Here is a 12,126-nt window from a genome sequence, read left to right as displayed (position 1 = left end):
TTTTCCATTCAGTACTCCCAAGAGGGGTTCGGAGGAACCCCGCATCCACTGCAAGCTCAGGGGAGAGCGGGAGCCAAGGAGGTGAAGTGCACAGACTCGGCAGAGGCTGCTGGCAGAACCGCGGGGGTGAGAGGGCGCGGTGGCTGCGGGTCGGGAGCCGCTGCCGAAAGGAGGCCTGGGTTGTCCGGAGGAGGGTGACTGTCGGTGGAATCTTTGGCGGAGAGTGGTTTGGAAGAATGGCGACGGATGAGCAGAGGGGAAGGTGGTGACCCTGAGCATTCGGCCAGGAGAGAGGAGGCTGTACTGTTTCTCCTCTTCCCTTACCCGGCGGAGGACAGACCGTGGTCAGGAAGGGGGTTCTCCCTGAACGAGGTTAGTCCACCGCACTTCGGCTGCGCTGACCCCTGCGATTTCCCCACACGCGGGGCCCTCGTCTGCGGTGCTGTTCGCGCTACCCTGCGGCTGGGTTCGCGCACTCTCTCCTGACATGCCCTGGCTCACAGAAGAAGCGGATATCGCCGCCACAGACCCTTCCCGCTCTTCTAGGGATCTTGAGTGCGCTTCCTTGGTTTTCTCACTGAAGTTCTCCAACAGACAGATATGAGCTCTCGGTCTTTTACACGCTGAATTTGGCTACTGGTAAAAAAGCCCTAACCCAGAGCTTGAGTCTCCTCCCGGCATGCACACGACTCTCCGACTCCCGCCTCCAAGCGTGGCTCTTGGCTCGCTGGTTGGCAGCGTCCACCAAGCGTGGAACCGCGGCAGCGGCAGCCCCTGCAGGCTGGCGGGCCGACACTAGCAGGAAAAGGGACACAAGGCGTCCGTGGTGGGAAAGCATGGGAGACGTCGCTTTCCCACCGGGCGAGAAGGTCTCCCTACAGTCTTTGGAGACAAGATGGATAGAGGCACCCGTTCCAGGAATAAGGCGGCTGCTCCTGAGGCCTGGCTCCGCACAGAGGGTCCTGGGTCCCGCGCGCCCTCTCCCTACCCGCTGTAGCCAGAGCTGCTTCACACATCTCAGCTGGCTTCCTCTTCCGCCTCTGCCTCCTCTTGCTCCCCAGCCGTCGTTGGAACAGCAAGGCCCCCAGCCCGTGGGAAAGACCTAGCCTCCTCTCCAGCACTTGGAGAGGGAGTTGGATGCACGTCTCTTAACACCAGGAGGACAGAGACCCTGAGGCGGGAGGGGACCCCTTTCCTTGCTGCTTCTCTTGGCACAGCTGGTCCAGGGGGCTGGCTCAGGGCCTAAGACTCCTCGCTCCTCCTAGAAGGCCTGGGTCACGTGGCCCAGGAGCTGGCCACATGGGCATCTCCCGCACTGCTCCTCAGGGAACGGGAGGCATTATCGTGCAGGGCCCACTCTTACCCATGAAAGACGCTCGGGAAATGCTCCCGCGGAAGCTGGAGCTCTACGCGCTTGACCACTTCGGGGTGAAGCTTCCGTCTGCCCATCCTTCCTTCCGAGGGTCTGGGGGAGAGGAGAAATGCTCCAGGACGATGCCCTTTGCAGCGTCTTAGCCGAGACTAGAGGAAAGGAGGGTGCATCTTCCTGGAAGAAGGTGGCCCGAGGCCTGAGGTCGCAGGGAGGCTTGCGGAGCAGGAGCGCCCTCTCTCCACCCGAGCTATCCGGTGGCTTCCTGCATCCCTCTTGCTCTCTCTCCTACTCCGGCTTTTCTATCCTGGTGTTCTTTGAATGCCTATCTTCCTTTTGTGCCACGGAACTTCTCATGTCCGCTACGTTACTCCTTTCCTTGGTTGTTCTGAACTTTAAATAAGGTAAGGTATGTTACCTTATGCATTTTTCATTGTTAAAAACAGACAATACTGATGATTCAGATGATGTTACTGATGAAAATAATAACAGAAGACAATTATTGAGCATTTATGGCACTCTTACATACATGGGGTATTGAATATTTTATGCTAAAGGAATTTGAGGAAATATTTATGCTAAAGGAATTTGAGAAAACAACAGAAGCAGGAAGGTGACTGTCACCCTCCCCCTGCCTTTATTCCCTGAAGCCGATCATAACACTCTCATGTGAGAGGTGCCCTCTCTGTACCCACAGGAAAGGTGCATCCTTTAGTCTGAAGACACAGGGACACAGAGAAGAGCCTGAACACAGAGGCCTGGCTACGTTTTCCCCAGTTTCTTACTGTTAGGTCGTACTTTTTTTGTCTTATCATACTTCTCCATGAGTATCCACTCTTCATAAAACATACTGTTAAAAAAAAACAACAACAACTGAGATTTAGCTGCTTCCACAGGTCTTCATTTCCTTTGAAGGCACTCTTGTCATGTGAAACTTACATTAAATAAATACATATGCTCTTCTCTTGCTAGTCTGTCATATATATTATATATTTATAAAAGTATATATGCTTATATGTAATTTATATAGATAATATGTAACTATATATACTTTTATAAAATTGAGCTTAGACTCTATTTTACAAATATTCCATTTAATAGTGCATGAATTTAACTGAAGACACAGAGACAGAAACAGAAATCAAGGAAAACCTGAACTCTCAATCACAGATAGACACTTTTCTAAGGCTAAACATACACTAAATTAAGTAGAAGACATTAAGATTTGGAGTTTTTTTTCCTCTTTTCGTATAGTATATGTTTTATTAGTTTGTACTAACATATTCTCATATCACAAAGGCAATTTAGTGGAAGAATCTTCCTTCTGATATTTGAATCATCTGAAATAACACAAACAGAACTATACATTCAAAATAATTCTCATTTGGATAACAAAAAAGACAAGTTAAACAACAAAAAAACTTTTCCTTTCTCACAGGTGGACATTGAAGTGAACCTAATTCGGTTTTCCTTTTAAAAGCCCCCATAAACAAAAGTAGTTTAAAACCTATTTAAAATGAATAAAAGATTAGTTTACTAAACTACCGGTCTTCAGCACCATTTTCTCTTTTCTGTTGTTTGGATGTAGGTTCTTGTTTGCCTGTTTCTTCTCTTGCTCTTTTCACAGGTCCAGTTGCACCATTTTCATCATGTTCATCATTACCAAATTTCATTTTCTTGCCCTGAAACTGTACTTTTTCTTTACCAGACCCAGGATAGGCAGCTTTATTATCCTTTCCTTTTCCTTTAAATCTGCAACCTTTTGACTTCCATATGTTTAGGGATTCTTGTTGGTCTTCTGTTATTTTCTTCAGTGCTTCTTTTTCCACCTCCCCTTCTAGTACTTCCCAAGTCACTTCTTTATTCCATAATTGTAGGTTACCATTATTTGCATCTTTGGCTTTACCCAATGCTTCCTTGGCTTTTTCTTTAAATAGAATTATTCCCTCTTTTGCTCCCCTGATGAAGTCTATCCATTTTATTTCACCATGATTTGAGAAAGGGATGTGTAAATCTTCTCTACAGGTCTGATCATCTAAATCACCTGAAAACTCCAGCAAGCATCCAATCATTTTTTCTAGAGATTTCATTTCAGCATCTTCTTCTAACTTTTGATTTGCTTCTTGCTCTCGTTTAGCTCTTAATTTAGCTTCCACTTTATTTTGTTTTCTTACTTCATTTATTTATTTATTTAGGCAAAGTAATTATCCTTGAAAAGTATTAGCAGGCCTGTGTCTTTGTACTTCTGGCCAAGGGCCTCTACAAACTTCTTAGTAGATTCAATGCTATCACACACAACAAAAGTTGATCCCTTAAATGTTTTATGCAACGTTCTTCTCATCTGAATATTTAGTACTTGACCTTTATCTTCTAACCATTCTTTTATGTCATCGAGAGTTGCATCAGTTTGGAAGCCTTTAATATAAACAGATCTGTTTCTTCACATCATTTTTGTACTCATCAGTCACTTCAGGTAGGGGTTTGCTTGGAGACCTTCTGATTTGAGTTTTATCTTCACTGATTTCCATGAGTTCTGCCTCAGATTTGCTCAGTGTTTCCACAATTACATTAAAGTCTGTTGTTAGACAGTTCATCCTGTTGAATTTTATCATTATCTCCAAAGATACCCAGCCTTCGTCCAGTTTTATCTGTTCCTTTAAAAGCTTGTCCCATGGCAAATTGAAGTCTTCAAAATAATATTCAATTTGATGACAGATTTTGGCCTCCAGGGCAGCCATCTTTTAATTATCACCATTTTCAGCATTGTGGCTGTCTTTAAAGTTCCAGTCCCACAGAGCCATGCCACAGGCTCACAAACAGCAACAGCAACAGCAACGACTCCTGGAGTGGTTGTCTTATTACTTCTTACAATTAAGTTGATTAAGGTGTGAGTTGACTATGGTACAACGCATCCATTTCAAGTTGATGACGTGTCTATTACCCTAAAAGGTCCTTTCATGCGCTTTGCAGTCAGTCCCACCCTCCCCCTGACCCCAGCAATCAATGATGTAGTTTCTGTCACTATATGATGTAGTTTCTGTCACTATATGTTAGTTTTACCTGTTCTAGAAATTCACCTTGATGGCGCCACACAGGATGCACTCTTTTCATCACTCGGCATGAGGTTTTTGAGATTATCCATGCTATCTCATGTTTTGTAATGTGTCCCATTTTATTGCTGGGTAGTTCGGGTAATTGGAGTAGATCGCAGCGCATTCTGCTGACAGGTGAGACTGCAGTTCTGACCTGCGGGCCTCTGTGAATATGCGCAAGGGCACCTGGGCTCAGAGCCGTTCCCATCCACAAAGTAAGCTTGTTATGTCTACAACCGAAGATGGACACAGAGCCCCAAAGATCCTGCTTTCATCCCAAAGAACAGCACCCGTCTGCGTAGAGTTTCTACCTGGCTCTATGAGGTGAGAACACATTCCCCGCCAGCACAGAAATCCTATAAACACCTGTGGGTGCTGCAGTTAGAAGCAGAGGCTGTGTGAAGGGTGACTCTAGAGGCCTCGGAAAAACACGAAGATTTTCACAGAGCGTGAGAACCCAGGAGACTGGAGACCATGGACCAATCTCTGCTAAAAGCAGCCCCACGTAGAAAGGAAAGAGTTCTGGGGCCCTCGCGCTAGTTAACTTGTGTTAAACAATCTCACTATGGCTGACCCTTAGAATTTCTCTGGCGGCAAGGACAGCAGTGTGTTACTTTCTATTTCATAACCTCCTAACTACAAGGAAAACACTTGGGATACCATCCAGGATGTAACGCGGTAGAAACTAACAATAACCACTGCGTGCAGTCTATCCTTCCGCACTGAAAACAAACAAACAAACTATATATATATATATATATACACATATATAATCATAAGTATTCTTTCCAAGGGGCTCAGGAAAGAAAGAAAAACAAGAGCGTCTACATGGATGGAGTTAGCAAACAGAGAGTGGGGATTGTAACCATGGCCCAACTTATTTTCTCTAATTCCCTGAAGTTGATTCCACACCTGATTACACCTTAAGGCATTTAGCAATATTCTCAATATCTAGACCAACAAAACTCTGAAGTGAGAGGGACTCCCAAGACAGTAGCAGTGGGAACAGAGCAGAGTTCAGAGAGCAAAGAGCAGATGGGAATGGAAGGTCTTGGCAGGGTGGCAGCCCATGAGACACAGAGGTAAGACCAGACAGATGTGACAGCAGCTGCTGGAGAGAACAAATAGGGAAGAGAAAAGCAATGGGAAAATGAGCTGTCATCATAGACAGAAATAAGAAGTGAGTGCAGCTAAGAGCCATAGATGTGATTACCTTCGTACCCCAAGCTTGCAGGCCAGGGAATTTGCATGCCAGTCTCCACTTGCTGAATGGCAGTTTTCTTTTGATCATCTTTGGTTTTAGGACACTTGAGGCATGAATGTAGCCAATGACTTGATACCCATGTGTGTTGTCAGCTGAGCCTTCAAGAGCCTCACCTTCCAGCTGGGGAGGGTTCTTCATTCCAAGGGAAGGCTCTAAACCCAACTCTGAAAATGAAACCACACCTAACAGGGTTCACTGTCATCCATGATCTTATTGTGACTTTCTCTTCCACCCAAGAAGATCATCAGAGAAGAAAAGTGGCCTTGAATAAGAAAGTCCAAGGGGTAAAGGGAAGTCAAGGAAGACATTTGGTATTTTCTGCATTGTTGATTTTTCATGCATCACCCAGTAATGACAAGATTGCCAGGAGGAAAAGGTGATCCCAGTTGACAAACATATTCAAGAAACTCAGGATTAATAAACACAAGTAGCTTCCAGGTAGACAAGGCAAAGGCAAGGAAGTCACAGTGGATACAGGCTGTGTTTTGGGAGGGAGGAGATTCTAAAAATCAAGCAAAATCAACATTAAATGAACATATGAGAGAAAAGAATTGGAAAGACTAAACATGGGATATTGATGAAACGATCATACAGATATGTATACAGCATATACACACATTTTATTAAAAATACATGCCAAATATACATAATGTACATGACAAATGACATAAATGCATATATTTATATATAAAAATCTATTGGAAGAAAGTATTACATAGGGATGTGGAGGATGTTGAATTAACATTATAATCACTAACACTATAATCTGGTCCATTGAAATTGGAAAAAAATTCAGAAATATAAGATGAATGAGAGAGGGAAGACATGGTGAGAAACAAATGCCCTGTTAGACAGCAGGGAGAAGTCACCAGGTAAAGGAGAATGAAACAAACGGCTTTCACTCTGTCGTCTTGCCTGGAGCCTGGTTAGTGCTCTGGACTCCTGGGGAAGCCAGCAGGTGAGAGTGTTGGAGCCAACGGGGTGAGTCCTGACTGGGAATCCATGGAGAAGCAAAAGAGACATCAGTGGAAGAAATCAGTTTAAATACTCAAAGTTATCAGGGCACGTGTCAGGGACTACGCATCCCCCGACACTCAATGAGCATCTTTCATGTGTCCTCTCCACGGACCCAGATGTTGCTCATTACCTCATGTGACCCTCCTTCCTCTTGAGGACGTGGGTCTCCTTATTCCTCAGCTGAGGGCATCACCTGACAGATGAGCACCAGGCAGCCCCAGGGGCTCCAGGAGGAGATATTGAGTGGGACAGAGAGTAAGGATGAACATGACCCAGGGTTTTAAGGAAATCTGAGCAGAAGTGGATCCCTGGGAGATAGAAAGTGAGAACATGGCTGTGGACGTGAGTGGAGATGACGAACTAAATAGAGTTTCATAAAAGAGACAGATTTGTACACTTTCCAAGAGAAGGTTGCCCTTTTATTCTTTTATTTCAAAACAAGGTGGAAAAAAACACAGAGCAAGAAGCTGGGTATGTCAGGAGACTGACTTGTGGGCCCAGGATTTGCACTTTTACTAATGTGCCTAATAGGTTGCTACTGAAAGTGCTCGATAGGGGAAAATTGACTTTAAAAGGGATGCTGACGGAGAGGAAGAAAACTGGCAAAAGAGACTGTCTAAAAAAACACAGGAAGGGGGTCCCTAGAAAGTAGAGATCCTAACAGTTACTCTTCCTCAGTTGAAACAACGAATGTCAAGTCATTTCCTAAGTGCTAACTTACCAGAAAGATAACAGAATTAGATAACATCTATTCACAGATTTATTGAGCAATTTTAACTGAATTAGTCCTTTGGAAATTATCATAATTAATGTTATCAGCAATGATTGAATGTAGATATTATTTTTCAGGTCTTTCAGATGACAGAACTGAGATGTAAATGCCAACACCACAAATGACTTGGTCGAGGTGAATAATGAGTAAGGGTTAAACCCAGGACTTGAGAGCAGATTTGATCCTAAACCCCAGGCTCTTGCTCACCTCACTGGGCTGCAACATTGTGGATTTCTACTTGACTCTGAGGGAGCAAGAAGAGACCACATTGCCTCCTCCCCTCACAGCACCATGATCACCAACACCCGGATTAGAGCTTCCTGGTCCCCTTTCCTTCCCTACCTTGGAAGGGCCATTGCTTCCCAGGATCAGCGTTGACTGTGAAGCTGCAGGTGGTGGAGGAAACGCCCCGCCTGGCTAAGCCATAGCCACAGTCAAACCCTTGATCCAGCTGCAGTCACAGACAATTGGGCACCAGGGTTCTCAGCTCCGGCTGTGCCTGTGAAGCCTGCACTTCTGACAGGTGGTGGCTCAAGTCTCCACTCCAAGGCCTATAAGGACAGGCTGCCTGGGTGGGAGCTGAAAGGAGAAGGGGCTTTAGTAGGAATGCTCTCAGTTTTCCCTTTGTTAATCATGCCCAGAACACCCATCTCTGGCATTTCCGCCTCTGAGGTAAGCCACCCAGTGGCCCAGGCCACAAAGACAGACATCATGTGTCACCTTCCTGTCTGTGCCTGGGGATGCGGAGATGGAAGGTACCCAGGCTGGATGTTACTCAAGTGAAAATCCCCCACTTCAGCCTAGAGGGCTTTGGATTGGCTAACAAGGCCATGCCGATTATTCTGTTATTGTTAATATCCATCCTGCAGCCTAGAAAGAATGTTCTGGAGAGCCTTCAGAGCATAGGAAATGCTGTTTTTCTCAACACACAGGAGTATAAGAACAGAGGAGGACTTAAAGCCTCCAGGCTTTGGGAAGGAACCATAGAAAAGTGTTTTGGGACACTGTAGACCAGCAGTCTCCAAACTTTTTGCCCCAGGGGCTGGTTTCATGGAAGACAACTTTTCCTTCTATCGGGGTGGGGGACGTGAGAAGAGGGAAGGATCATTTCGGAATGAAACTGTTCCACCTCAGATCATCAGGCATTAATTACATTCTCATAAGGAGCACACAATCTAGATCCCGTTCACGCACAGTTCACAATAGGGTTTGTGCTTCTATGAGAATCTAATGCCACCGCTGATCTGACAGGAGGTGGGGCTCAGGCTGGAATGCTCGCTTGCCGGCTGCTTATATCCTGCTGTGCGGCCTGGTGCCTAACAGGCCCAGGACAGGTAGCTGACCACAGCCCTGGGGGCTTGGGGCGCCCTGCAATAGACCAAATACTTCATGAGTTGAACTTTTTAGGGTTCTGGAATATTTTGAATTTCCGTTGCCTATAATGGTTTTACCACTTACCCACACATATATATCTTGTTGCCATATAGTGGGTGTCCGCAGCCATAAGCAATGTTGTAGAGGGACCAGTCCCCTCACGGACACTTAGGGGCTGCAGGTATTACCGATCAGCCTGTGTGGTTCTGTAGGGAGAAAACACCGAGCACAGTCCTCATCTTACCCGCTCCTCCAGTGGGGTCCGGGCAGCACCCCTCATAAAAATTATCGCTATTTCCACAGGAAGAGGAAATCACACTCTCAGAAAGTGGACTAAGAAGAGACTTCCAGTGGCCTCACGCCAGTCCAGATCTGCCTCAGAAGAGGGACGGGGCGTGCAGGGCCTGATCCACGTTCCTGCAGGGCTCCTCTCTCTCCTCCCCTCTGCACATCCTCATTCTCACCAAGATTTCTCTAAGTTTTATTAAAAATGTCTTTCATCTATCTGTTGTCTTTCATCTTCCTGAGAGCACAGACTCATCACTGATGCCTGGCTTCATACACACCCCCAACTGCTATCTCTGATTCTGCCATCTCCACACTAGCAATTATCTCTGCAATTTTATTGCCAAGAAATCCTGTTCTTTCCACATTCCTACTCTGCTTCTGAAACCTCTCTCTCCACTGCCCACTGCATGACTCTCCCCACTTACCCTGGCTTTGTGCTCCTTCTAACTTCTGCCCCATGTTCCTATCCAGCATCACCTCCCATCCCTTCCTCATACAGACTCTTCCCTGGAGTCAGGCAGGCCCCTGCCTGGCGCAGCCCTGCATGGAGTGCTTTCCAGCTTCTGGGTCTTTGTCCCTGAGCCCTTCGCTCCACCTCATGTGGCCTCCTTAGCTGCTCAGGGTACAGTTTACTGATCATTAACCATCACTTAGGACACTCAATGTGACTTCATGGTAGTTCATATTGGGCAGATGGGGAAACATCTCAAAAGGACAAATCTGGTTGGGGAAGGCCGGTCAAACCCAGGCTTCCCATTCTTGTCCTCTGCATGTGTGATTTAGAATCAATGTCTAGGAATGTTTTTAATTCTAAACACTTAATTTTGTTAGGTCCTTTTATCTCTCTTTCTCAGAATACTAAGTCTTCTTAAGCTTATACTTTTAATATTCTTTGCATTTTCAGAAGAAAACAAAAAACATCTCAAACTTCTGAAACGCTATACATATTATTAGTTGAGCGGGTGGGAAAAGTCCTCAATAAGTGATCAAGTTATGATTTAGGTTGTATTCTCGCTGATTCTACTGTGACTTTCCCTGAAGCGGGAGGATGGGTGGAGCACATCAATTCTGGCACCACGACTGGGATCACAGCTGTGCATAGTACAGACTCTTCACAGGTTATCATCAGAACCCACACACAGGATGCCTCCTGGTGCAATTGAGACAGTGCTTTCATGCATCTCAGCCTGTCTGCATGGATGACTGTGGCCTCTCCTGGCCTATGTTTCATGATGCCCTGGCAGAGCTGGCCCATATCACAGGCATCTCACTTCTGAGACATGTGTCTGAGCATTTCCCTTCCTCATCCTGGCAGCCTGGTCCTGACTGGGGTGTTCCTGAGACAAAGCCCAGTAACTTTACAAGGGCTCTAACACTGCCATGTTGAGAGCAGACACCCAAGTGCTACAAGGTAGGAACAGATCAGCACCTTTCACCCCCTGATAAATTTTCCGGTAAGCACCTTCTAGAGCTGTAGGTCCCCCTGGGGGGACTGGAGGAGCCACTGGTTCTGCTCACAAAGTGCACCAAGGTGTTTATCACTGGGTTACCTGCGTCAGGGAACATAGGAGTTCTTTGTACCAGACCAGCAGATTTTCTGTTCCAGCTTGAAATCATTTCCAACAAATTTGCTACAAAGGGAAAAATCTTGAGCACCCATCCTAGCCCAGTCTCTGAGAGATCCCACTGCAGAGAAATGACAGCAACCGCACCATGGAGTCAGGCAGACATGGGGCCCATGTTCTCACTGTGACTAGTCGGGGCATCCTGGGCAAGCAAATGGACCTTGCTGAGCCTCACCATCCTCAGCTCTAACATGGAGATGCCACTGCCCATTTGGGAGTGCCTCTTGAGCACTGTATGGATTATAGCAAGGACAGAGCTTTCTTGGCCAAGGGCAAGGTGTACAACAGGTGGAAGGGCAATGTGTATTTTACTTCGTTTTATGAATTGCTGTGATTCTACAAAAGCCTTTGCTTCTTTGAAACTGAAGGAGAAATGAAACACAGGAAAGAGGATGGTTCCAGCAGGAAAGGTGCTTACTGACCAAAATAGAATGGAAGACAAAAGTTTCAGTCACTACTCTCATTACAACATATTCAGATGGGGGACATCACACAGTTACTTGCTCGTCCTACAAGAGTTTTGATGGGTAAAACTACTAACAATCCACATGAAATTCCCAGAATAATGGTATAAAAACCAGAATGAGTGAGAAGAAAATTGTTTTTTTTTTTCCTTACACACCCTATGAAACTGCAACCTCAAGGGGCACTTGCTCACAGGAAGGGTTTGCCGGAGATCATGGGGATGAGAACCACAGTGCTTCGCTCATCAGCTAGGCCAGCACCTGATCAGGGACACTAGTTGTTGCTGGTTTACGTGAGAACATAGCACTGAGACGACACATGATTGAAACCACAAACCCACACATAAAAGAAACCACCGGGGCTCTACAGAGGATGTAAGCCATGGCCATGCATGGAGGAAGGGACGCTAACTGCTTCAGTGGAGGGAAGCCACCTCAGAGGAGGTAGTAGAGAATCTGGTTTCAAACACAGGAATCATGAAACAGCCCTCCAAAATAATGGGGGAAAACTGCCGGCACAGGTGGATGGCCAGAGAAGAGAGAAGGCTGCTGTGCAGGATATGTGATGAGAAGGGTGCTGCTCAACATAATGTCTGAAAAGAAAGATGCCCTATCTTAAGGAATGAAGTCTGTTATACAAAATTCTCCAGGTGAGCTGTTGCGGTCAAGAGTATGCAGTGACTGCATGGAAACTTGAGATTTTATGGAAAAGTGTTGAGCGCATTCTTTTCATGATCACTGTATGCTGTGTGTCCTGAGGGCATTAACGCAAAGTGTCCTGTTACTCTCTCATCAGTGTGTCACCTGGACAATGCACTGAGCTCTCTTTCTCTCTCTCTCTCTGTCTGTCTTTCTCTTTCA

The 12,126-nt window shown here is 45.9% G+C and overlaps 1 non-coding gene and 1 pseudogene across 1 annotated transcript; one reads left to right on the top strand and one right to left on the bottom strand.

Moving 5' to 3' along the window:
• The first annotated feature begins 316 nt into the window (after window positions 1-316).
• On the top strand, window positions 317-475 carry LOC115899309. Its single transcript, XR_004059057.1, has one exon. It is a non-coding gene; the product is annotated as a U1 spliceosomal RNA (small nuclear RNA).
• A 2,435-nt stretch (window positions 476-2,910) lies between these two features.
• On the bottom strand, window positions 2,911-4,170 carry LOC104678673 (annotated as a pseudogene).
• Between the last annotated feature and the right edge of the window lie 7,956 nt (window positions 4,171-12,126).

This window comes from Rhinopithecus roxellana, chromosome 8 (assembly GCF_007565055.1).
Source record: "Rhinopithecus roxellana isolate Shanxi Qingling chromosome 8, ASM756505v1, whole genome shotgun sequence".
Classification (NCBI taxonomy): domain Eukaryota; kingdom Metazoa; phylum Chordata; class Mammalia; order Primates; family Cercopithecidae; genus Rhinopithecus; species Rhinopithecus roxellana.
This window is presented reverse-complemented; position numbering and strand designations above follow the sequence as displayed.